The sequence below is a fragment of the Scyliorhinus torazame genome, chromosome X, assembly GCF_047496885.1.
Source record: "Scyliorhinus torazame isolate Kashiwa2021f chromosome X, sScyTor2.1, whole genome shotgun sequence".
Taxonomy (NCBI): Eukaryota; Metazoa; Chordata; class Chondrichthyes; order Carcharhiniformes; family Scyliorhinidae; genus Scyliorhinus; species Scyliorhinus torazame.
The window spans coordinates 23,381,210-23,407,839 of NC_092738.1; the positions used below are offsets into that span (position 1 = coordinate 23,381,210).

Here is a 26,630-nt window from a genome sequence, read left to right on the forward strand (position 1 = left end):
ACTAGCCTGGGCCTCTGGATTACCAGGCTGGTGTGGAACTAGCCTGGGCCTCTGGATTACCAGGCTGGTGTGGAACTAGCCTGGGCCTCTGGATTACCAGGCTGGTGGGGAGCTAGCCTGGGCCTCTGGATTACCAGGCTGGTGTGGAACTAGCCTGGGCCTCTGGATTACCAGGCTGGTGTGGAACTAGCCTGGGCCTCTGGATTTCCAGGCTGGTGTGGAACTAGCCTGGGCCTCTCGATTACCAGGCTGGTGGGGAACTAACCTGGGCCTCTGGATCACCAGGCTGGTGGGGAACGAACCTGGGCCTCTGGATCACCAGGCTGGTGGGGAACTAACCTGGGCCTCTGGATTACCAGGCTGGTGTGGAACTAGCCTGGGCCTCTGGATTACCAGGCTTGTGTGGAACTAGCCTGGGCCTCTGGATTACCAGGCTGGTGGGGAACTAGCCTGGGCTTCTGGATCACCAGGCTGGTGGGGAACTAGCTTGGGCCTCTGGATCACCAGGCTGGTGGGGAACTAACCTGGGCCTCTGGATTACCAGGCTGGTGGGGAACTAGCCTGGGCCTCTGGATTACCAGGCTGGTGGGGAACTAACCTGGGCCTCTGGATTACCAGGCTGGTGTGGAACTAGCCTGGGCCTCTGGATTACCAGGCTGGCGGGGAACTATCCTGGGCCTCTGGATTACCAGGCTGGTGGGGATCTAACCTGGGCCTCTGGATTACCAGGCTGGTGTGGAACTAGCCTGGGCCTCTGGATCACCAGGCTGGTGGGGAACTAGCCTGGGCCTCTGGATTTCCATGCTGGTGTGGAACTAGACTGGGCCTCTGGATCACCAGGCTGGTGGGGAACTAGCCTGGGCCTCTGAATTACCAGGCTGGTGGGGAACTAACCTGGGCCTCTGGATTACCAGGCTGGTGTGGAACTAGCCTGGGCCTCTGGATTTCCAGGCTGGTGCGGAACTAGCCTGGGCCTCTGGATTACCAGGCTGGTGGGGAACTATCCTGGGCCTCTGGATTACCAGGCTGGTGGGGAACTAGCCTGGGCCTCTGGATTACCAGGCTGGTGGGGAACTAACCTGGGCCTCTGGATCACCAGGCTGGTGGGGAACTAGCCTGGGCCTCTGGATTTCCAGGCTGGTGTGGAACTAGACTGGGCCTCTGGATGACCAGGCTGGTGTGGAACTAGCCTGGGCCTCTGGATTACCAGGCTGGTGTGGAACTAGCCTGGGCCTCTGGATTTCCAGGCTGGTGTGGAACTAGCCTGGGCCTCTCGATTACCAGGCTGGTGGGGAACTAACCTGGGCCTCTGGATCACCAGGCTGGTGGGGAACGAGCCTGGGCCTCTGGATCACCAGGCTGGTGGGGAACTAACCTGGGCCTCTGGATTACCAGGCTGGTGTGGAACTAGCCTGGGCCTCTGGATTACCAGGCTTGTGTGGAACTAGCCTGGGCCTCTGGATTACCAGGCTGGTGGGGAACTAGCCTGGGCCTCTGGATCACCAGGCTGGTGGGGAACTAGCTTGGGCCTCTGGATCACCAGGCTGGTGGGGAACTAACCTGGGCCTCTGGATTACCAGGCTGGTGGGGAACTAGCCTGGGCCTTTGGATTACCAGGCTGGTGGGGAACTAACCTGGGCCTCTGGATTACCAGGCTGGTGTGGAACTAGCCTGGGCCTCTGGATTACCAGGCTGGCGGGGAACTATCCTGGGCCTCTGGATTACCAGGCTGGTGGGGAACTAACCTGGGCCTCTGGATTACCAGGCTGGTGTGGAACTAGCCTGGGCCTCTGGATCACCAGGCTGGTGGGGAACTAGCCTGGTCCTCTGGATTTCCATGCTGGTGTGGAACTAGACTGGGCCTCTGGATCACCAGGCTGGTGGGGAACTAGCCTGGGCCTCTGAATTACCAGGCTGGTGGGGAACTAACCTGGGCCTCTGGATTACCAGGCTGGTGTGGAACTAGCCTGGGCCTCTGGATTTCCAGGCTGGTGCGGAACTAGCCTGGGCCTCTGGATTACCAGGCTGGTGGGGAACTATCCTGGGCCTCTGGATTACCAGGCTGGTGGGGAACCAGCCTGGGCCTCTGGATTACCAGGCTGGTGGGGAACTAACCTGGGCCTCTGGATCACCAGGCTGGTGGGGAACTAGCCTGGGCCTCTGGATTTCCAGGCTGGTGTGGAACTAGACTGGGCCTCTGGATCACCAGGCTGGTGGGGAACTAGCCTGGGCCTCTGAATTACCAGGCTGGTGGGGAACTCACCTGGGCCTCTGGATTACCAGGCTGGTGTGGAACTAGCCTGGGCCTCTGGATTTCCAGGCTGGTGTGGAACTAGCCTGGGCCTCTGGATTACCAGGCTGGTGGGGAACTAACCTGGACTTCTGGATTACCAGGCTGGTGGGGAACTAGCCTGGGCCTCTGGATCACCAGGCTGGTGGGGAACTAGCCTGTGCCTCTGGATCACCAGGCTGGTGGGGAACTAGCCTGGGCCTCTGGATTTCCATGCTGGTGTGGAACTAGACTGGGCCTCTGGATCACCAGGCTGGTGGGGAACTAGCCTGGGCCTCTGAATTACCAGGCTGGTGGGGAACTAACCTGGGCCTCTGGATTACCAGGCTGGTGTGGAACTAGCCTGGGCCTCTGGATTTCCAGGCTGGTGCGGAACTAGCCTGGGCCTCTGGATTACCAGGCTGGTGGGGAACTATCCTGGGCCTCTGGATTACCAGGCTGGTGGGGAACTAGCGTGGGCCTCTGGATTACCAGGCTGGTGGGGAACTAGCCTGGGCCTCTGGATTACCAGGCTGGTGGGGAACTAACCTGGGCCTCTGGGTTACCAGGCTGGTGTGAAACTAGCCTGGGCCTCTGGATTACCAGGCTGGTGTGGAACTAGCCTGGGCCTCTGGATCACCAGGCTGGTGGGGAACTAGCCTGGGCCTCTGGATTTCCAGGCTGGTGTGGAACTAGACTGGGCCGCTGGATCACCAGGCTGGTGGGGAACTAGCCTGGGCCTCTGAATTACCAGGCTGGTGGGGAACTCACCTGGGCCTCTGGATTACCAGGCTGGTGTGGAACTAGCCTGGGCCTCTGGATTTCCAGGCTGGTGTGGAACTAGCCTGGGCCTCTGGATTACCAGGCTGGTGTGGAACTAGCCTAGGCCTCTGGATCACCAGGCTGGTGTGGAACTAGCCTGGGCCTCTGGATCACCAGGCTGGTGGGGAACTAACCTGGGCCTCTGGATTACCAGGCTGGTGTGGAACTAGCCTGGGCCTCTGGATCACCAGGCTGGTGGGGAACTAGCCTGGGCCTCTGGATTACCAGGCTGGTGGAGAACTAACCTGGGCCTCTGGATTACCAGGCTGGTGGGGAACTAGCCTGGGCCTCTGGATCACCAGGCTGGTGGGGAACTAGCCTGGGCCTCTGGATTACCAGGCTGGTGGAGAACTAACCTGGGCCTCTGGATTACCAGGCTGGTGGGGAACTAGCCTGGGCCTCTGGATCACCAGGCTGGTGGGGAACTAGCCTGGGCCTCTGGATCACCAGGCTGGTGGAGAACTAACCTGGGCCTCTGGATTACCAGGCTGGTGTGGAACAAGCCTGGGCCTCTGGATTACCAGGCTGGTGGGGAACTAGCCTGGGCCTCTGGATTACCAGGCTGGTGGGGAACTAACCTGGGCCTCTGGATTACCAGGCTGGTGTGGAACTAGCCTGGGCCTCTGGATTACCAGGCTGGTGGGGAACTATCCTGGGCCTCTGGTTACCAGGCTGGTGGGGAACTAGCCTGGGCCTCTGGATTACCAGGCTGGTGGGGAACTAACCTGGGCCTCTGGATTACCAGGCTGGTGTGGAACTAGCCTGGGCCTCTGGATTACCAGGCTGGTGTGGAACCAGCCTGGGCCTCTGGATTACCAGGCTGGGGGGGAACAAGCCTGGGCCTCTGAATTACCAGGCTGGCGGGGAACTAGCCTGGGCCTCTGGATTACCAGGCTGTTGTGGAGCTAGCCTGGGCCTCTGGATTACCAGGCTGGTGTGGAACTAACCTGGGCCTCTGGATTACCAGGCTGGTGTGGAACTAACCTGGGCCTCTGGATTACGAGGCTGGTGGGGAGCTAGTCTGGGCCTCTGGATTACGAGGCTGGTGGGGAGCTAGCCTGGGCCTCTGGATTACCAGGCTGGTGGGGAACTATCCTGGGCCTCTGGATTACCAGGCTGGTGGGGAACTAGCCTGGGCCTCTGGATTACCAGGCTGGTGGGGAACTAGCCTGGGCCTCTGGATTACCAGGCTGGTGGGGAACTAACCTGGGCCTCTGGGTTACCAGGCTGGTGTGAAACTAGCCTGGGCCTCTGGATCACCAGGCTGGTGGGGAACTAGCCTGGGCCTCTGGATTTCCAGGCTGGTGTGGAACTAGACTGGGCCTCTGGATCACCAGGCTGGTGGGGAACTAGCCTGGGCCTCTGAATTACCAGGCTGGTGGGGAACTCACCTGGGCCTCTGGATTACCAGGCTGGTGTGGAACTAGCCTGGGCCTCTGGATTTCCAGGCTGGTGTGGAACTAGCCTGGGCCTCTGGATTACCAGGCTGGTGTGGAACTAGCCTAGGCCTCTGGATCACCAGGCTGGTGTGGAACTAGCCTGGGCCTCTGGATCACCAGGCTGGTGGGGAACTAACCTGGGCCTCTGGATTACCAGGCTGGTGTGGAACTAGCCTGGGCCTCTGGATCACCAGGCTGGTGTGGAACTAGCCTAGGCCTCTGGATTACCAGGCTGGTGGAGAACTAACCTGGGCCTCTGGATTACCAGGCTGGTGGGGAACTAGCCTGGGCCTCTGGATCACCAGGCTGGTGGGGAACTAGCCTGGGCCTCTGGATTACCAGGCTGGTGGAGAACTAACCTGGGCCTCTGGATTACCAGGCTGGTGGGGAACTAGCCTGGGCCTCTGGATCACCAGGCTGGTGGGGAACTAGCCTGGGCCTCTGGATCACCAGGCTGGTGGAGAACTAACCTGGGCCTCTGGATCACCAGGCTGGTGTGGAACTAGCCTGGGCCTCTGGATTACCAGGCTGGTGGGGAACTAGCCTGGGCCTCTGGATTACCAGGCTGGTGTGGAACTAGCCTGGGCCTCTGGATTACCAGGCTGGTGTGGAACTAGCCTGGGCCTCTGGATTACCAGGCTGGTGGGGAACTAGCCTGGGCCTCTGGATTACCAGGCTGGTGGGGAACTAACCTGGGCCTCTGGATTACCAGGCTGGTGTGGAACTAGCCTGGGCCTCTGGATTACCAGGCTGGTGGGGAACTATCCTGGGCCTCTGGTTACCAGGCTGGTGGGGAACTAGCCTGGGCCTCTGGATTACCAGGCTGGTGGGGAACTAACCTGGGCCTCTGGATTACCAGGCTGGTGTGGAACTAGCCTGGGCCTCTGGATTACCAGGCTGGTGTGGAACCAGCCTGGGCCTCTGGATTACCAGGCTGGGGGGGAACAAGCCTGGGCCTCTGAATTACCAGGCTGGCGGGGAACTAGCCTGGGCCTCTGGATTACCAGGCTGTTGTGGAGCTAGCCTGGGCCTCTGGATTACCAGGCTGGTGTGGAACTAACCTGGGCCTCTGGATTACCAGGCTGGTGTGGAACTAACCTGGGCCTCTGGATTACGAGGCTGGTGGGGAGCTAGTCTGGGCCTCTGGATTACGAGGCTGGTGGGGAGCTAGCCTGGGCCTCTGGATTACCAGGCTGGTGGGGAACTAGCCTGGGTCTCTGGATTACCAGGCTGGTGGGGAGCTAGCCTGGGCCTCTGGATTACCAGGCTGGTGGGGAGCTAGCCTGGGCTTCTGGATTACCAGGCTGGTGTGGAACTAGTCTGGGCCTCTGGATTACCAGGCTGGTGTGGAACTTGCCTGGGCCTCTGGATTACTAGGCTGGTGGGGATCTAGCCTGGGCCTCTGGATTACCAGGCTGGTGGGGAGCTAGCCTGGGCCTCTGGATTACCAGGCTGGTGGGGAACTAGCCTGGGCCTCTGGATTTCCAGGCTGGTGTGGAACTAGCCTGGGCCTCTGGATTACCGGGTTGGTGTGGAACTAGCCTGGGCCTCTGGATTACCAGGCTGGTGGGGAACTAGCCTGGGCCTCTGGATTACCAGGCTGGTGGGGAGCTAGCCTGGGCCTCTGGATTACCAGGCTGGTGTGGAACTAGCCTAGGCCTCTGGATTACCAGGCTGGTGTGGAACTCGCCTGGGCCTCTGGATTACCAGGCTGGTGTGGAACTCGCCTGGGCCTCTGGATTACCAGGCTGGTGGGGAACTAGCCTGGGCCTCTGGATTACCAGGCTGGGGTGGAACTTGCCTGGGCCTCTGGATTGCCAGGCTGGTGTGGAACTAGCCTAGGCCTCTGGATTACCAGGCTGGTGGGGAGCTAGCCTGGGCCTCTGGATTACCAGGCTGGTGTGGAACTAGCCTAGGCCTCTGGATTACCAGGCTGGTGGGGAACTAGCCTGGGCCTCTGGATTACCAGGCTGGTGTGCAACTAGCCTGGGCTTCTGGATTACCAGGCTGGGGGGGAACTAGCCTGGGCCTCTGGATTGCCAGGCTGGTGTGGAACTAGCCTGGGCCTCTGGATTACCAGGCTGGTGTGGAACTAGCGTGGGCCTCTGGATTGCTAGGCTGGTGTGGAACTAGCCTGGGCCTCTGGATTACGAGGCTGGTGGGGAGCTAGTCTGGGCCTCTGGATTACGAGGCTGGTGGGGAGCTAGCCTGGGCCTCTGGATTACCAGGCTGGTGGGGAACTAGCCTGGGTCTCTGGATTACCAGGCTGGTGGGGAGCTAGCCTGGGCCTCTGGATTACCAGGCTGGTGGGGAGCTAGCCTGGGCTTCTGGATTACCAGGCTGATGTGGAACTAGTCTGGGCCTCTGGATTACCAGGCTGGTGTGGAACTTGCCTGGGCCTCTGGATTACTAGGCTGGTGGGGATCTAGCCTGGGCCTCTGGATTACCAGGCTGGTGGGGAGCTAGCCTGGGCCTCTGGATTACCAGGCTGGTGGGGAACTAGCCTGGGCCTCTGGATTTCCAGGCTGGTGTGGAACTAGCCTGGGCCTCTGGATTACCGGGTTGGTGTGGAACTAGCCTGGGCCTCTGGATTACCAGGCTGGTGGGGAACTAGCCTGGGCCTCTGGATTACCAGGCTGGTGGGGAGCTAGCCTGGGCCTCTGGATTACCAGGCTGGTGTGGAACTAGCCTAGGCCTCTGGATTACCAGGCTGGTGTGGAACTCGCCTGGGCCTCTGGATTACCAGGCTGGTGTGGAACTCGCCTGGGCCTCTGGATTACCAGGCTGGTGGGGAACTAGCCTGGGCCTCTGGATTACCAGGCTGGGGTGGAACTTGCCTGGGCCTCTGGATTGCCAGGCTGGTGTGGAACTAGCCTCGGCCTCTGGATTACCAGGCTGGTGGGGAGCTAGCCTGGGCCTCTGGATTACCAGGCTGGTGTGGAACTAGCCTAGGCCTCTGGATTACCAGGCTGGTGGGGAACTAGCCTGGGCCTCTGGATTACCAGGCTGGTGTGCAACTAGCCTGGGCTTCTGGATTACCAGGCTGGGGGGGAACTAGCCTGGGCCTCTGGATTGCCAGGCTGGTGTGGAACTAGCCTGGGCCTCTGGATTACCAGGCTTGTGTGGAACTAGCGTGGGCCTCTGGATTGCTAGGCTGGTGTGGAACTAGCCTGGGCCTCTGGATTACCAGGCTGGTGTGGAACTAGCCTGGGCCTCTGGATTACCAGGCTGGTGTGCAACTAGCCTGGGCTTCTGGATTACCAGGCTGGGGGGGAACTAGCCTGGGCCTCTGGATTGCCAGGCTGGTGTGGAACTAGCCTGGACCTCTGGATTACCAGGCTGGTGTGGAACTAGCCTGGGCCTCTGGATTACCAGGCTGGTGTGGAACTAGCCTGGGCCTCTGGATTACCAGGCTGGTGTGGAACTAGCCTGGGCCTCTGGATTACCAGGCTGGTGTGCAACTAGCCTGGGCTTCTGGATTACCAGGCTGGGGGGGAACTAGCCTGGGCCTCTGGATTACCAGGCTGGTGTGGAACTAGCCTGGGCCTCTGGATTACCAGGCTGGTGTGGAACTAGCCTCGGCCTCTGGATTACCAGGCTGGTGTGGAACTAGCCTGGGCCTCTGGATTGCCAGGCTGGTGTGGAACTAGCCTGGGCCTCTGGATTACCAGGCTGGTGTGGAACTAACCTGGGACTCTGGATTGCCAGGCTGGTGTGGAACTAGCCTGGGCCTCTGGATTACCAGGCTGGTGTGGAACTAGCCTGGGACTCTGGATTGCCAGGCTGGTGTGGAACTAGCCTGGGCCTCTGGATTACCAGGCTGGTGTGGAACTAGCCTGGGACCCTGGATTGCCAGGCTGGTGTGGAACTAGCCTGGTCCTCTGGATTGCCAGGCTGGTGTGGAACTAGCCTGGGCCTCTGGATTACTAGCCTGGCCTCTGGGCCAGGCTGATGGGGAACATTAAACCTGGACGGTACGTGTTCCTCGGCTGTGCATCCATTGTGGTCTGATTCCGTCCTCAACTTGGATACAAAGGGTTTGAAGAGATTTGCGGAATAGGATGGGAGTGAAATTATGGTAGAAGACCCTTGAATTGAACAGGAGGCTGAAGGGGCTGAATGGCCTCCTCCTATTTGTCTGTTATGTCACTCACACATCTATTACCCAGCAGGAGCCTCAAGGGGTTTGTCTTTTCATCCCTGCAACCTCGCTTCTTGTATTTGTGGACCCAGCGCCATTTACAGACATAGCCACCTTAACTGGTTCAAAGATGAAATAAGTTATTCAAGGCTGACTCCACAACATGTTGCCAAGTATCCTTCTGTAATGATTGAAGCCAAGGCACGAAGCATCGGCAAATGCTCGCCCTTGAACGAGCTTTGCAAATCCCCCTCACCCCACCCTATGTGGATGGGTCAGAGATCTCACAGTATCTAAGAGGCCGCTTCCCATCGTGCCCCCAACCCCCTCCCCACCCAAATCAACAACAAGCTGCATTTATGTAGCAGCCTTAACTTGGGAAAAATATCCCAAGGCGCTTCACAAGCGTGATTAGCAAACACAGTGCGGCATCCCTGTATCACCCGCATTCGGATGCAATGAGACAACATGAAACATTATCAGACTTAAAATATCGGGACTTCTGCAAATCCAGAATAAAATCAGAAAATAGCAGAATGATACAGCAGGTCAGCCAGCGTCTGTGGAGAGAGGAAGGTGAGGGTTAAATGTTCAGATCAATCGCCTTTCGTCAGAGGATGTGACAGATGAGCCGCATATAGAATCATAGAATCTACAGTGCAGAAGTGGGCCATTCGGTCCATCGAATCTGCACTGGCCCTTGGAAAGAGCAATATAAGGAACAGAGCCAGTAAAGAGACCACACTGTGAGGAGGCAGTGTACTGAGCTTGAAGTTTAAGTAAGCCACTGTTTCACCTGGAAGGTGGCACGGGCGGTGGTGAAAGGGCAGGTGAGGCATGTCCTCCCACCCGCAAGTGCCAAACTGAGATACTGGTCAGGTTGATTGGCCGCTCCAGTCCCACACTGTCATTGTGTCCTCATGGTTCTACTTTACAGCGGCACAGTGGTTAGCACTGCTGCCTCACAGCGCCAGGGACCCGGGTTCAACTCCGACCTCGGGTCACTGTGCGCGCGGGGTCTGCGCGTCCTCCCCGTGTCTGCGTGGGTTTCCTCCGGGTGCTCCGGTTTCCTCCCACAGTCCAAAGATGTGCTTGTTGGGTAGGGTGGAGGGCATAGAGTGGGGGATTGGGCCTAGGTAGGGTGCGCTTTTGGAGGGTCGTGCGGGCGCGATGGGCTGAATGGCCTCCTTCTGCACTCTCAGGATTGGATGGAATTCTCTGGCCTTAACCGTAACAAAAGGGTGAGTCTGCACTCTCCGCGACCACCTGCCTCAATTTTAAAACAAAATCATTCACTGGCTAGGCCGACATTTATTGCCCATCCCTAATTGCCCCTTGTGAAGGTGGGGGTGAGCTGCCTTCTTGAACCGCTGTAGTCCCTGTGGTGTAGGTACACCCACAGTGCTGTTAGGGAGGATATTCCAGGATTTTGACCCAGCGACAGTGAAGGAACGGCCGATATATTTCCCAGTCAGGATGGTGAGTGACTCGGAGGGGAACCTCCAGCTGGTGGGGTTCCCAGGTATCTGCTGCCCTTCTCCTTCTAGATGGTAGAGGTCATGGGTTTGGACGGCGCTGTCTAAGAGAGGGTACACACGGCTGCCACTGTGCACCAGTGGTGGAGGGAGTGAATGTTTGTGGATGGGGTGCCGATCAAGCGGGGCTGCTTTGTCCTGGATGGTGTTGAGCTTCTCGAGTGTTGTTGGAGCTGCGCTCATCCAGGCAAGTGGAGAGTATTCCATCACACTCCTGACTTGTGCCGTGTAGATGGTGGACAGGCTTTGGGAGGTCAGGAGGTGAGTTACTCACCGCAGGATTCCCAGTCTTTGAGCTGCCCTGGTAGCTGCCATAATATCCACTCATGTATATAATGAGATGCAGACAGGCAGTGATTGACACACCGGATAACCAATGAACACACACGACACAGAACAACCAATCACCAGACAGGACACCACCACTGTAAAGCACACAGGGCATTAAGACTCTCTCTCCCACAGGACACAGCTACTGAGATAGTTAGAGTGCACAAGCCAGTGAGCACTATCACCATGAGGTAGAGAGTTAGTCTGGTCAAGCCAGTGGGAGGTTATCAGTTAGATTAATAGAGTGTCAACTCACAGCAGACTATGTACAGCAATCAGGAAGTTCAATAAAACAGTGTTGGACCATCTCCTGTGTCAGAAGCCTGTTTCTAGTTTCACTGCATCCAGTTGCAGTCAACGCTGAACCAACTCACATAACACATCAGTAGCCACAGTATTAATGCGGCTGGTCCAGTTCAGTTTCTGATCAATGGTAACCCCCAGGATGTAGATAGTGGGGATTCAGCGATGGTAATGCCATTGAATGTCAAGGGGCGATGGTTAGATCCTCTCTTGTAGGAGATGGTCATTGCCGGGTACTTGTGTGGCGTGAATGTAACTTGCCACTTGTCAGCCTGAGCCTGGATATTGTCCAGGTTTTGCTGCATTTGGACATGGGCTGCTTCATTATCTGAGGAGTCACGAATGGTGCTGAACATTGTGTAGTCATCCGCAAACATCCCCACGTCCGACCTTATGATGGAAGGGAGGTCATTGATGAAGCAGCTGACGATGGTTGGGGCCGAGGACACTACCCTGAGGAACTCCTGCAGTGATGTCCTGGAGCTGAGATGATTGACCTCCAACCATCACAACCATCTTCCTTTGTGCCGGGTATGACTCCAACCAGCGGAGAGTTTCCCCCCTGATTCCCATTGGCTCCAGTTTAGCTCGGGCTCCTTATGGCAATACTCGGTCAAATGCTGCCTTGATGCCAAGGGCAGTCACTCTCACCTCACCTCTGGAGTTCAGCTCTTGTGTCCATGTTTGAACCAAGGCTGTAATGAGGTCAGGAGCTGAGTGACCCTGGGCGGAACCCAAACTGAGCGTCCGTGAGCAGGTTATTGCTGAGTAAGTGCCGCTTGATAGCACTGTTGCTGTCTCCTTCCATCACTTTGCTATGATGGAGAGTAGACTGACAGGGCGGGAATTGGCTGGGTTGGATTAGTCCTGTTTCTTGTGTACAGGACACACCTGGGCAATTTTCCACATTGCCGGGTAGATGCCAGTGTTGTAGCTGTACTGGAACAGCTTGGCTAGGGGTGCAGCAAGTTCTGGAGCACAAGTCTTCAGTACTATTACCGGGATATTGTCAGGGCCTATAGCCTTTGCAGTATCCAGTGTCGTCAGCCGTTTGGACATCACATGGAGTGAATCGTATTGGCTGAAGACTGACATCTGTGATGCTGGGGACCTCTGGAGGAGTCAGAGTGGATCATAGATCATAGAATTTACAGTGCAGAAGGAGGCCATTCAGCCCATCGAGTTGGCACCGGCCCTTGGAAAGAGCACCTCACTTAAGCCCACACCTTCATCCTATCCCAGTAACCCCACCAAACCTTTTTGGACACTAAGGGCAATTTAGCGTGGCCAATCCACCTAACCTGCACATCTTGGGACTGTGGGAGGAAACCGGAGCACCCGGAGGAAACCCACACAGACACAGGGAGGACGTGCAGACTCCGCACAGACAGTGACCCAAGCCGGGAATCGAACCTGGGACCCTGGAGCTGTGAAGCAACAGTGCTAACCACTATGCTAACGTGCCCCCCACCCCCACTCGGCACTTCTGGCTGAAGATTGTTGCGAATGCCTCAGCCTTGTCTTTTACACACGGGCTGGGCTCCTCCATTATTGAGGATGGGGATATTTGTGGAGCTTCCTCCTCCAGTGAGTTGTTTAATTGTCCACCACCATTCACGGCTGGATGTGACAGGACTGCAGAGCTTAGATCTGATGCATTTGTTGTGGAATCGCTTAGCTCTGTCTATCGCTTGCTGCTTCTGCTGTTTGGCACACAGGTAGTCCTGTGTTGTAGCTTCACCAGGTTGACACCTCATCTTTCGGTATGACTGATGTTGCTCCTGGCACGCTCTCCTGCAGACTTCATTGAACTAGGGTTGATCCCGTGGCTTCTAGGTAATGGTCGAGTGGGGGCCATGATTGAGGTTGAATACAACCCTGCTGCTGCTGATGGCCCTCAGCGCCTCATGGAGGCCCAGTTTTGAGTTGCTAGATCTGTCCCGTTTAGGATGGTCGTACACAACACAATGGAGGGTATCCTCAGTGTGAAGACGGGACTTGTCTCCACAAGGACTGTGCGGTGATCACTCCTACCAATACTGTCAGGGACAGATGCACCTGTGATAAGCTGATTGGTGAGGATGAGGGCAAGTAGGTTTTTCCCTCTTGTTGGTTCCCACCTGCTGCAGTCCCAGTCTAGCAGCGATGCCCTTTAGGACCCGGCCAGCTCGGTCTGTGGTGGTGCTACCGAGCCACTCTTGTGATGGACATTGAAGTACCCCACCCAGAGCATATTCTGCACCCTTGCCACCCTCAGTGCTTCCTCAAGTGTTGTTCAACATGGAGGGGCACTGATTCATCAGCTGAGGGGGCTGCAGTAGATGGTAATCAGGAAGGTTCCTTGCCCATGTTTGACCTGACGCCACGGGATTTCATGACATCCGGAGTCGATGTTGAGGACTCCCAGGGCAATCCCCTCCTGACTGTATATCACTGTGCCGCCGCCTCTGCTGGGTCTGTTGGTGAGGTAGGACATACTCAGGAATGGTGGTGGTGTTGTCTGAAACATAGCCATACTCATGAAATCATGCCTTCACGACAATATCAGGCTGTTGCTTGGCTAGATTGTGGGACAGCTCTCCCAATTTTGGTACAAGCCCCCTGATGTTAGTCAGGAGTTTGCAGGGTCGTCAAGGCTGCCTAATTAGATGCCGGTTGGTCTGTCTGGTTTCATTGATGGTGGTTTGATACAACTGAGGGACTTGCTAGGCCATTAAGAGTCAACCACATTACTCTGGGTCTGGAGTCACATGTAGGCCAGACCAGGTGAGGACGGCAGATTTCCTTCCCTAAAGGACATGAGTGAAGCAGATGGGTTTTTACAACAATCGACAAGGGTTTCATGGTCATCATTAGACTTTTAATTCCAGATTTTTAACTGAATTCAAATGTCACCCTCTGCGATGGTGGCATTCCTGGTCATCACCCAGGATTTCTAGATTACTAATCCAGCAACCATACTGGACACCACAGCCTCCCCAGAGATCGTGCCGGCAGCAAACAACTGATAAGGATTTATTTTAAACAAAACGTCACCAAAAGCTTCTGCCATTAGCTTTAGTGGGTAACTAGAACCATAGAATGCGTCCAGCGCAGGAGAAAAAAATCGAGTTACCTTCTGAAACAATTTAGCTGAAACCAAAAGCTCAATAATGGGGATTCTTCGTTGTAGCTTGGCGAATAAGCACAGAAGAGAAAGCTTTCTGTGCGCCTGCAATGCTGATTACAGAGTAAAGTTAAAGAACTATCAAACCACAGGACATTTTGTCTCTCGAGATTTCTCTGCAGTAATCCTCAGGCCAAATTTTTTTTTTCTCTGGAAATGTCTTTGGCTCGTAATTGTTTCCACAGTCATCAGAAGGGTTTCGGCAAACAGAACACGACTGTTTAACCTGAAGGGACTGAGGTCAAGAGGGAATGAGCCGCTGTCTGAAATCAATTAAAAAGGCACAAAGTGGTCCAGATGCTCAATCTCCAGCCCCCCGCACCCCGACCCTCCCCCAACTGGAGACTTCTAGGCATACATCACGTTCAAACTCAAACACTCGGTGCATTAAAACTGTGGCATTGCTCAGAATGAGGCAAATAAACAATGCAGCAACTTGTGAAAATTTGCAGTTAACAGAAAAGTAATCTCCAAACACGAGGACAGCAACTTGCATTTATATAGTGCCTTTACCTCAGTAAAACTTCCCAAAGTGCTTCATTGGAGCAGTTAGCAACTAAAATTCAACTTTGAGTCACAAAAAGAGATTTTGGTGTCGAATGTGTATTCATGTATATATATTGCCATGATCTGTAGACAGGAAGTGACATGTCGGTGGTGCGGGAAGTTCTCACTGGTTACAGGCCACAGATGAGGCCACATATTGGGGCCGCGATTCTCCGAGCCCGCGCCGGGTTGGAAAATCGACGGGGGCGGGGGAAATTCCCGTCGTGCCGTTCCGACGCCAGGCTGCCAATTTTCTGGCGACCGGAGAATCGGCACCAATCGCACTTGCGTGGTCGCCGCGGCGCCAGTTGGGGGCCGCTCAAATAGGCCCCCGCGGTGATTTTTCGCCAGCCGAACTCCCGCCGGTGGGGTTTACATGTGGTACCACCCGGCGGGAGCTGGGATTCGTGGCCGCAGTGGCAGTCCTGGTGGGGGGAATCTGACTCCGGGGGGAGGCGTCAGCGATGGCCAGGCCCGCGATCTGGGGGGGACCTACCTTTCTCCTCGCGGGCCCGCTGTGAGGCTCCGCCAGTTAACAGAGATTGCAGAGTCCACAACAAGCTTATTCACAGCCCTGCCCACTGGAGGTGGTGGTTAGAAATCCTCACTCGCTGCACAGTCTGCTTTTAATCTGGCCAGATTGTGTAACTGTTGTGAGAATATCCCAACACCAGCACCACTAAAATCATTGTTGCCAGCATCGCCGCCAACACTTCCAGCTGCTAGCACCAACACCTCCGCTAATGACACCACCGGCACTGCCAGCACCAAGTTAGCAAGTAAGACGAAGCGCGTTTAAGTTTAAGACAGGGCAGGTGAGGTCAGCCGAGTAATGTGTGACCTGTCATATGTGGGAAGTCGTGGGCCACAAAGAAAAAGGAGAGTGTGTACAGGCCGAAAATGTTCCCTTCAGCGGGAAATATAGGAGCAACAAAGCCCAGAGAACCTTGGATGTCGAGGAATATTCAGGACTGGACAAGAAAGAAAAGAGAGGCTTTCAGCAGGTACAAAGGGAGCAAATCAGCAGAGACCTTAGTGGAGAATAGAAAGTGTGGGAGGGAACCTAAGAAAGCAATTAGGAGAGCAAAGAGCAGGCATGAAAAAGTACTGGGGGATAGGATTAGGGAGAATCTAATATATTCTATAAGTATATTAAAGGGAAGATGATAACCAGAGAACGAGTAGGGCCCATTAGGGACCAAGGGCTCAAGTTGTGCGTGGAGCTGGAGACCATTGGTAGGGTGTTAAACGAATACTTCATATCGGTCTTCATTCGGGAGGAGGAGGACGTAGGGACGGAATTCAGGGAGAGGGATTTGACACAGGGAGTGAGGAGGGAGTGAGGAGGTCTTGGAGGTTTTGGCCAACTCCGAGTTCCGGATGAGGTGTATCCCAGGCTGCATCCTGAGCAAGGATGGTGACTCCAGGGGCTCTGATCCAAATTTTTAATTCCTCTCTGGCCAAAGGGGAGGGACCAGAGGATTGGAGGACAGCTAATGTGATTCCACTTTTCAAGGAGGGTGGTAGAGATAAACCTGGGAATTGCAGACCAGTGAGTCTGACGTCAGTGGTAGGGAAACTATTGGAGAAAATTAATCTCCACTGGGAGAGGCAAGGTTTGATAAGACATAGTCAGCATGGCTTTGTCAGAGAGAGGCCATGCCTAATGAATTTGATTGAATTTTGAGAGGAGGTGACCGGATGTGTAGATGACAGTAGTGCAGTGGATGTAGTGTATATGGATTTCAGCAAAGGAGACTGAGAAAGAAGGTAAAGGCACATGGGATCCAGGGTGACTTGGCAAGTTGGATCCAATACTGGCTTAGTGGCAGGAGACAGAGGGTGTTAGTAGAAGGCTGTTTGTGTGACTGGGACTTGCTGGGTCCCTTATTGTTTGTGATATGTCTAAATGATATAGATGAGAATGTGTGTGTGTGTGTGTGTGTTGGGGGGGGGGGGGGGGGGGGTGATAATTAAGTTTGTAGATGACCAATCTCGGTGGATTGGCCACGCTAAATTGCCCCCTAATTGGAAATAAATAAATAAATAAGTGTGCGGATGACACGAAGATCAACAGGGTGGATAATAGTGAAGAAGGTGATGTTCTGGTCACCGCACAATAGGAAGGATGTGATTGCACTGGAGAGGGTACAGAGGAGATTCACCAGGATGTTGCCTGGGATGGAGAGGTTGGGTAGGCGCAAGTTGTTTTCTCTGGGGCAGAGAAGGCTAAGAGGGGACCTGATTGAGGTGGACAAGACTGTGGGGGCTCTGGGCAGGGTGGATAGGGAGCAGCTGTTCCCCATTCCCCAGAGTTGAAGGGTCAGTAATGAGGGGGCAGAACTCGAAGGTGAGGGGCAGGAGGTTTCGAGAAACGTTTGTTTCACCAGAGTGAGGTGGGAGTGTGGAATGCACGGCCTGGGAGGGGAGTACAGACCAGAACCATCACAACATTTAAAAACTATGTGAAGGAGCAGTTGAAATGTCGCGGTGTTGGAACGTGGGATTAGTGGGGATTTAGTGTAGTTTTGTCAGTGCTGACTTTTCAGTAATCTATGACTCTCTGACATCACCGCTGCCGACACTGCCAATACCTCCCCCGATGACACTGCCAGCACGGCAGAAACCACTGCGGCCAACACAGCAACCTCCACACCCCCAGCAATGCAGCCCCCAGCAACGCAGCCCCCAGCAACGCAGCCCCCAGCAACGCCGCCCCCAGCAACGCAGCCCCAAGCAACGCAGCCCCCAGCATCGCAGCCCCCAGCAACGCAGCCCCCAGCAACGCAGCCCCCAGCATCGCAGCCCCCAGCATCGCAGCCCCCAGCAACGCAGCCCCCAGCAACGCAGCCCCCAGCAACGCAGCCCCCAGCAACGCCGCCCCCAGCAACGCAGCCCCCAGCAACGCAGCCCCCAGCATCGCAGCCCCCAGCATCGCAGCCCCCAGCAACGCAGCCCCCAGCAACGCCGCCCCCAGCAACGCCGCCCCCAGCAACGCAGCCCACAGCATCGCAGCCCCCAGCATCGCAGCCCCCAGCAACGCAGCCCCCAGCATCGCAGCCCCCAGCATCGCAGCCCCCAGCAACGCAGCCCCCAGCATCGCAGCCCCCAGCAACGCAGCCCCCAGCAGCGCCGCCCCAGCAATGCAGCCCCCAGCAACGCAGCCCCCAGCATCGCAGCCCCCAGCAACGCAGCTCCCAGCAACGCTGCCCCTGCAACGCCGCCCCCAGCAACGCAGCTCCCAGCAACGCCACCCCCAGCATCACAGCCCCCAGCAACGTAGCCCCCAGCAACGCAGCCCCCAGCAACGCAGCCCCCAGCAACGCAGCCCCCAGCAACGCCGCCCCCAGCAACGCAGCCCCAAGCAACGCAGCCCCCAGCATCGCAGCCCCCAGCAACGCAGCCCCCAGCAACGCAGCCCCCAGCATCGCAGCCCCCAGCATCGCAGCCCCCAGCAACGCAGCCCCCAGCAACGCAGCCCCCAGCAACGCAGCCCCCAGCAACGCCGCCCCCAGCAACGCAGCCCCCAGCAACGCAGCCCCCAGCATCGCAGCCCCCAGCATCGCAGCCCCCAGCAACGCAGCCCCCAGCAACGCCGCCCCCAGCAACGCCGCCCCCAGCAACGCAGCCCACAGCATCGCAGCCCCCAGCATCGCAGCCCCCAGCAACGCAGCCCCCAGCATCGCAGCCCCCAGCATCGCAGCCCCCAGCAACGCAGCCCCCAGCATCGCAGCCCCCAGCAACGCAGCCCCCAGCAGCGCCGCCCCAGCAATGCAGCCCCCAGCAACGCAGCCCCCAGCATCGCAGCCCCCAGCAACGCAGCTCCCAGCAACGCTGCCCCTGCAACGCCGCCCCCAGCAACGCAGCTCCCAGCAACGCCACCCCCAGCATCACAGCCCCCAGCAACGTAGCCCCCAGCAACGCAGCCCCCAGCAACGCAGCCCCCAGCAACGCCACCCCCAGCATCGCAGCCCCAAGCAACGCAGCCCCCAGCAGCATCGCCCACAGCAACGCAGCCCCCAGCAACGCAGCCCCCAGCAACGCAGCCCCCAGCAACGCCGCCCACAGCAGCATCGCCCACAGCAACGCAGCCCCCAGCAACGCAGCCCCCAGCAACGCAGCCCCCAGCAGCGCCGCCCCCAGCAGCATCACCCACAGCAACGCAGCCCCCAGCAACGCAGCCCCCAGCAGCGCCGCCCCCAGCAACGCAGCCCCCAGCAACGCAGCTCCCAGCAACGCCGCCCCTGCAACGCCGCCCCCAGCAACGCAGCCCCCAGCAACGCAGCCCCCAGCATCGCAGCCCCCAGCAGCATCGCCCACAGCAACGCAGCCCCCAGCAACGCAGCCCCCAGCAACGCAGCCCCCAGCATCGCAGCACCCAGCAACGCAGCCCCCAGCATCGCAGCCCCCAGCAGCATCGTCCACAGCAACGCAGCCCCCAGCAACGCAGCCCCCAGCGGCACTGCCCCCAGCAACGCAGCCCCCAGCAGCATCGCCCACAGCAACGCAGCTCCCAGCAACGCAGCCCCCAGCATCGCAGCACCCAGCAACGCAGCCCCCAGCATCGCAGCCCCCAGCAGCATCACCCACAGCAACGCAGCCCCCAGCAACGCAGCCCCCAGCAACACAGCCCCCAGCATCGCAGCCCCCAGCAACGCAGCACCCAGCATCGCAGCACCCAGCAACGCAGCCCCCAGCATCGCAGCCCCCAGCAGCATCGCCCACAGCAACGCAGCCCCCAGCAACGCAGCCCCCAGCAACGCAGCCCCCAGCAACGCAGCCCCCAGCATCGCAGCACCCAGCAGCATCGCCCACAGCAACGCAGCCCCCAGCAACGCAGCCCCCAGCAACACAGCCCCCAGCATCGCAGCCACCAGCAACGCAGCCCCCAGCGGCACTGCCCCCAGCAACGCAGCCCCCAGCATCGCAGCCCCCAGCAACACAGCCCCCAGCATCGCAGCCCCCAGCATCGCAGCCGCCAGCAACGCAGCCCCCAGCGGCATCGCCCACAGCAACGCCGCCCCCAGCAACGCCGCCCCCAGCAACGCAGCCCCCAGCATCGCAGCCCCCAGCATCGCAGCCCCCAGCAACGCAGCACCCAGCAACACAGCCCCCAGCATCGCAGCCCCCAGCAATGCAGCCCCCAGCAACGCAGCCCCCAGCATCACAGCCCCCAGCAACGCAGCCCCCAGCAACGCAGCCCCCAGCATCGCAGCCCCCAGCATCGCAGTCCCCAGCAACGCAGCACCCAGCAATGCAGCCCCCAGCATCGCAGCTCCCAGCAATGCAGCCGCCAGCAACGCAGCCCCCAGCAGCACCGCCCCCCAGCAGCACCGCCCCCAGCAGCGCAGCCCCCAGCAATGCCGCCCCCAGCAACGCAGGCCCCCGCAACGCAGCCCCCAGCAGCGCTGCCCCCAGCAACGCAGCCCCCAGCAACGCAGCACCCAGCAACGCAGCCCCCAGCATCGCAGCCCCCAGCAATGCAGCCGCCAGCAACGCAGCCCCCAGCATCGCAGCCCCCAGCAACGCAGCCCCCAGCAACGCAGCCCCCAGCAATGCAGCCCCCAGCGGCACTGCCCACAGCAACGCAGCCCCCAGCAGCATCGCCCACAGCAACGCAGCTCCCAGCAACGCAGCCCCCAGCATCGCAGCACCCAGCAACGCAGCCCCCAGCATCGCAGCCCCCAGCAGCATCGCCCACAGCAACGCAGCCCCCAGCAACGCAGCCCCCAGCAACACAGCCCCCAGCATCGCAGCCCCCAGCAACGCAGCCCCCAGCATCTCAGCACCCAGCAACGCAGCCCCCAGCATCGCAGCCCCCAGCAGCATCGCCCACAGCAACGCAGCCCCCAGCAACGCAGCCCCCAGCAACGCAGCCCCCAGCAACGCAGCCCCCAGCATCGCAGCACCCAGCAGCATCGCCCACAGCAACGCAGCCCCCAGCAACGCAGCCCCCAGCAACACAGCCCCCAGCAACGCCGCCCCCAGCAACGCCGCCCCCAGGAACACCGACCCCAGCATCGCAGCCCCCAGCATCGCAGCCCCCAGCAATGCAGCCCCATCAACGTAGCCCCCAGCAACGCAGCCCCCAGCATCGCAGCACCCAGCAACGCAGCCCCCAGCATCGCAGCCCCCAGCAGCATCGCCCACAGCAACGCAGCCCCCAGCAACGCAGCCCCCAGCAACGCAGCCCCCAGCAACGCAGCCCCCAGCATCGCAGCACCCAGCAGCATCGTCCACAGCAACGCAGCCCCCAGCAACGCAGCCCCCAGCAACACAGCCCCCAGCAACGCCGCCCCCAGCAACGCCTCCCCCAGCAACGCCGCCCCCAGCAACGCAGCCCCCAGCATCGCAGCCCCCAGCATCGCAGCCCCCAGCAACGCAGCACCCAGCAACACAGCCCCCAGCATCGCAGCCCCCAGCAATGCAGCCGCCAGCAACGCAGCCCCCAGCATCGCAGCCCCCAGCAACGCAGCCCCCAGCAACGCAGCCCCCAGCATCGCAGACCCCAGCATCGCAGCCCCCAGCAACGCAGCACCCAGCAACGCAGCCCCCAGCATCACAGCCCCCAGCAATGCAGCCGCCAGCAACGCAGCCCCCAGCATCGCAGCCCCCAGCAACGCAGCCCCCAGCAACGCAGCCCCCAGCAATGCAGCCCCCAGCAACGCCGCCCCCAGCATCGCAGCCCCCAGCAACGCAGCCCCCAGCAACGCAGCCCCCAGCAACACAGCCCCCAGCATCGCAGCCCCCAGCATCGCAGCCCCCAGCATCGCAGCCCCCAGCAACGCAGCACCCAGCAACGGAGCCCCCAGCATCGCAGCCCCCAGAATCGCAGCCCCCAGCAGCATCGCCCACAGCAACGCAGCCCCCAGCAACGCCGCCCCCAGCAGCGCCCGCCCCAGCAACGCAGCCCCCAGCAGCATCGCCCACAGCAACGCAGCCCCCAGCAACACAGCCCCCAGCATCGCAGCCCCCAGCAACGCAGCCCCCAGCATCTCAGCACCCAGCAACGCAGCCCCCAGCATCGCAGCCCCCAGCAGCATCGCCCACAGCAACGCAGCCCCCAGCAACGCAGCCCCCAGCAACGCAGCCCCCAGCAACGCAGCCCCCAGCATCGCAGCACCCAGCAGCATCGCCCACAGCAACGCAGCCCCCAGCAACGCAGCCCCCAGCAACACAGCCCCCAGCAACGCCGCCCCCAGCAACGCCGCCCCCAGCAACACCGACCCCAGCATCGCAGCCCCCAGCATCGCAGCCCCCAGCAATGCAGCCCCATCAACGTAGCCCCCAGCAACGCAGCCCCCAGCATCGCAGCACCCAGCAACGCAGCCCCCAGCATCGCAGCCCCCAGCAGCATCGCCCACAGCAACGCAGCCCCCAGCAACGCAGCCCCCAGCAACGCAGCCCCCAGCAACGCAGCCCCCAGCATCGCAGCACCCAGCAGCATCGCCCACAGCAACGCAGCCCCCAGCAACGCAGCCCCCAGCAACACAGCCCCCAGCAACGCCGCCCCCAGCAACGCCTCCCCCAGCAACGCCGCCCCCAGCAACGCAGCCCCCAGCATCGCAGCCCCCAGCATCGCAGCCCCCAGCAACGCAGCACCCAGCAACACAGCCCCCAGCATCGCAGCCCCCAGCAATGCAGCCGCCAGCAACACAGCCCCCAGCATCGCAGCCCCCAGCAACGCAGCCCCCAGCAACGCAGCCCCCAGCATCGCAGACCCCAGCATCGCAGCCCCCAGCAACGCAGCACCCAGCAACGCAGCCCCCAGCATCACAGCCCCCAGCAATGCAGCCGCCAGCAACGCAGCCCCCAGCATCGCAGCCCCCAGCAACGCAGCCCCCAGCAACGCAGCCCCCAGCAATGCAGCCCCCAGCAACGCCGCCCCCAGCATCGCAGCCCCCAGCAACGCAGCCCCCAGCAACGCAGCCCCCAGCAACACAGCCCCCAGCATCGCAGCCCCCAGCATCGCAGCCCCCAGCATCGCAGCCCCCAGCATCGCAGCCCCCAGCAACGCAGCACCCAGCAACGGAGCCCCCAGCATCGCAGCCCCCAGAATCGCAGCCCCCAGCAGCATCGCCCACAGCAACGCAGCCCCCAGCAACGCCGCCCCCAGCAGCGCCCGCCCCAGCAACGCAGCCCCCAGCAGCATCGCCCACAGCAACGCAGCCCCCAGCAACGCTGCCCCCAGCAACACCGACCCCAGCATCGCAGCCCCCAGCAACGCAGCCCCCAGCAACGCAGCCCCCAGCAACGCCGCCCCCAGCAACGCCGCCCCCCAGCAGCACCGCCCCCCAGCAGCACCGCCCCCAGCAGCGCAGCCCCCAGCAATGCCGCCCCCAGCAACGCAGGCCCCCGCAACGCAGCCCCCAGCAGCGCTGCCCCCAGCAACACAGCCCCCAGCAACGCAGCACCCAGCAACGCAGCCCCCAGCACCGCAGCCCCCAGCAATGCAGCCGCCAGCAACGCAGCCCCCAGCATCGCAGCCCCCAGCAACGCAGCCCTCAGCAACGCAGCCCCCAGCAATGCAGCCCCCAGCAACGCCGCCCCCAGCATCGCAGCCCCCAGCAACGCAGCCCCCAGCAACGCAGCCCCCAGCAACACAGCCCCCAGCATCGCAGCCCCCAGCATCGCAGCCCCCAGCAACGCAGCACCCAGCAACGCAGCCCCCAGCATCGCAGCCCCCAGCATCGCAGCCCCCAGCAGCATCGCCCACAGCAACGCAGCCCCCAGCAACGCCGCCCCCAGCAGCACCGCCCCCAGCAACGCAGCCCCCAGCGGCACTGCCCCCAGCAACGCAGGCCCCCGCAACGCAGCCCCCAGCAGCGCTGCCCCCAGCAACGCAGCCCCCAGCAACGCAGCCCCCAGCATCGCAGCCCCCAGCAACGCAGCACCCAGCAACGCAGCCCCCAGCATCGCAGCCCCCAGAATCGCAGCCCCCAGCAGCATCGCCCACAGCAACGCAGCCCCCAGCAACGCCGCCCCCAGCAGCACCGCCCCCAGCAACGCAGCCCCCAGCGGCACTGCCCCCAGCAACGCAGCCCCCAGCAGCGCCCGCCCCAGCAACGCAGCCCCCAGCAGCATCGCCCACAGCAACGCAGCCCCCAGCAACGCTGCCCCCAGCAACACCGACCCCAGCATCGCAGTCCCCAGCAACGCAGCCCCCAGCAACGCAGCCCCCAGCAACGCCGCCCCCAGCAACGCCGCCCCCCAGCAGCACCGCCCCCCAGCAGCACCGCCCCCAGCAGCGCAGCCCCCAGCAATGCCGCCCCCAGCAACGCAGGCCCCCGCAACGCAGCCCCCAGCAGCGCTGCCCCCAGCAACACAGCCCCCAGCAACGCAGCACCCAGCAACGCAGCCCCCAGCATCGCAGCCCCCAGCAATGCAGCCGCCAGCAACGCAGCCCCCAGCATCGCAGCCCCCAGCAACGCAGCCCCCAGCAACGCAGCCCCCAGCAATGCAGCCCCCAGCAACGCCGCCCCCAGCATCGCAGCCCCCAGCAACGCAGCCCCCAGCAACGCAGCCCCCAGCAACACAGCCCCCAGCATCGCAGCCCCCAGCATCGCAGCCCCCAGCAACGCAGCACCCAGCAACGCAGCCCCCAGCATCGCAGCCCCCAGCATCGAAGCCCCCAGCAGCATCGCCCACAGCAACGCAGCCCCCAGCAACGCCGCCCCCAGCAGCACCGCCCCCAGCAACGCAGCCCCCAGCGGCACTGCCCCCAGCAACGCAGGCCCCCGCAACGCAGCCCCCAGCAGCGCTGCCCCCAGCAACGCAGCCCCCAGCAACGCAGCCCCCAGCATCGCAGCCCCCAGCAGCGCAGCCCCCAGCAGCATCGCCCACAGCAACGCCGCCCCCAGCAACGCAGCCCCCAGCAGCATCGCCCCCAGCAACGCAGCCCCCAGCAGCACCGCCCCCAGCAATGCAGCCCCCAGCAGCATCGCCCCCAGCAACACCGACCCCAGCATCGCAGCCCCCAGCAACGCAGCCCCCAGCAACGCAGCCCCCAGCAATGCCACCCCCAGCAACGCAGCCCCCAGCAGCGCCACCCCCAGCAGCGCCGCCCCCAGCAATGCCGCCCCAGCAGCACAGCCCCAAGCAACGCAGCCCCCAGCAGCTCTGCGCCCAGCAATGCCGCTCCCAGCAATGCCGCCCCCAGCAACACAGCCCCCAGCAACGCCGCCCCCAGCAACGCAGCCCCCAGCAACGCAGCCCCCAGCAGCACCACCCCCAGCAACGCAGCCCCCAGCAGCGCCGCCCCCAGCAACACCGCACCCAGCAATGCAGCCCCCAGCAACGCAGCCCCCAGCAACGCAGCCCCCAGCAACGCAGCCCCCAGCAACGCAGCCCCCAGCAACGCAGCCCCCAGCAATGCCGCCCCCAGCAACGCAGCCCCCAGCAACGCAGCCCCCAGCAATGCAGCCGCCAGCAACGCAGCCCCCAGCAATGCAGCCCCCAGGAATGCAGCCCCCAGCAACGCAGCCCCCAGCAACGCTGCCCCCAGCAACTCAGCCCCCAGCAACGCAGCCCTCAGCAACTCCGCCCCCAACAACGCCGCCCCCAGCAACGCCGCCCCCAGCAACGCAGCCCCCAGCAACGCAGCCCCCAGCAACGCAGCCCCCAGCGGCACTGCCCACAGCAACGCAGCCCCCAGCAGCTCTGCGCCCAGCAATGCCACTCCCAGCAACGCCGCCCCCAGCAACGCAGCCCCCAGCAACGCAGCCCCCAGCAGCGCCGCCCCCAGCAACACCGCCCCCAACAATGCCGCCCCCAGCAATGCAGCCCCCAGCAATGCAGCCCCCAGCAATGCCGCCCCCAGCAATGCTGCCCCAAGCAACGCTGCCCCCAGCAACGCCACCCCCAGCAATGTAGCCCCCAGCAACGCCGCCCCCAGCAACGCAGCACCCAGCAACGCAGCCCCCAGCATCGCCCCCAGCAACGCTGCCCCCAGCATCGCCCCCAGCAACGCAGCCCCCAGCATCGCAGCCCCCAGCAGCATCGCCCACAGCAACGCAGCCCCCAGCATCGCCGCCCCCAGCAACGCAGCCCCCAGCATCGCAGCCCCCAGCAGCATCGCCCACAGCAACGCAGCCCCCAGCATCGCCGCCTCCAGCAATGCAGCCCCCAGCATCGCAGCCCCCAGCAGCATCGCCCACAGCAACGCAGCCCCCAGCATCGCCACCCCGAGCAACGCAGCCCCCAGCATCGCAGCCCCCAGCAGCATCGCCCACAGCAACGCAGCCCCCAGCATCGCCGCCTCCAGCAACGCAGCCCCCAGCATCGCCGCCTCCAGCAATGCAGCCCCCAGCATCGCAGTCCCCAGCAGCATCGCCCCCAGCAACGCAGCCCCCAGCATCGCCGCCTCCAGCAACGCAGCCCCCAGCATCGCAGCCCCCAGCAGCATCGCCCACAGCAACGCAGCCCCCAGCATCGCCGCCTCCAGCAACGCAGCCCCCAGCATCGCCGCCCCCAACAACGCCGCCCCCAGCAAAGCAGCACCCAGCAACGCAGCCCCCAGCATCGCCCCCAGCAACGCAGCCCCCAGCATCGCCCCCAGCAACGCAGCCCCCAGCATCGCAGCCCCCAGCAGCATCGCCCACAGCAACGCAGCCCCCAGCATCGCCGCCCCCAGCAACGCAGCCCCCAGCATCGCAGCCCCCAGCAGCATCGCCCACAGCAACGCAGCCCCCAGCATCGCCGCCTCCAGCAATGCAGCCCCCAGCATCGCAGCCCCCAGCAGCATCGCCCACAGCAACGCAGCCCCCAGCATCGCCGACCCCAGCAACGCAGCCCCCAGCATCGCAGCCCCCAGCAGCATCGCTCACAGCAACGCAGCCCCCAGCATCGCCGCCTCCAGCAACGCAGCCCCCAGCATCGCCGCCTCCAGCAATGCAGCCCCCAGCATCGCAGTCCCCAGCATCGCAGCCCCCAGCAACATAGCCCCCAGCAACGCCGCACCCAGCAACGCAGCCCCCAGCAACATAGCCCCCAGCATCGCAGCCCCCAGCATCGCCGCCTCCAGCATCGCAGCCCCCAGCAACGCAGCCCCCAGCAACGCAGCCCCCAGCAACATAGCCCC

General features: G+C 61.5%; 1 protein-coding gene across 2 annotated transcripts in view; it reads right to left on the reverse strand.

Annotated features, from left to right (window-relative positions):
• LOC140405399 (transmembrane protein 198-like) overlaps positions 1–26,630 on the reverse strand; it is a 133,130-nt gene that overhangs the window by 102,822 nt on the left and 3,678 nt on the right. Inside the window, exon 1 of one of the 2 annotated variants that reach the window (XM_072493757.1) lies at positions 13,955–14,079. The exons of the other annotated variant lie outside the window; for it this stretch is intronic. The gene's annotated coding sequence lies outside the window, so the exon portion shown is untranslated. Of the gene's footprint in view, positions 1–13,954; positions 14,080–26,630 lie in introns of those variants that run through there. 2 annotated transcript variants of the gene reach the window in all.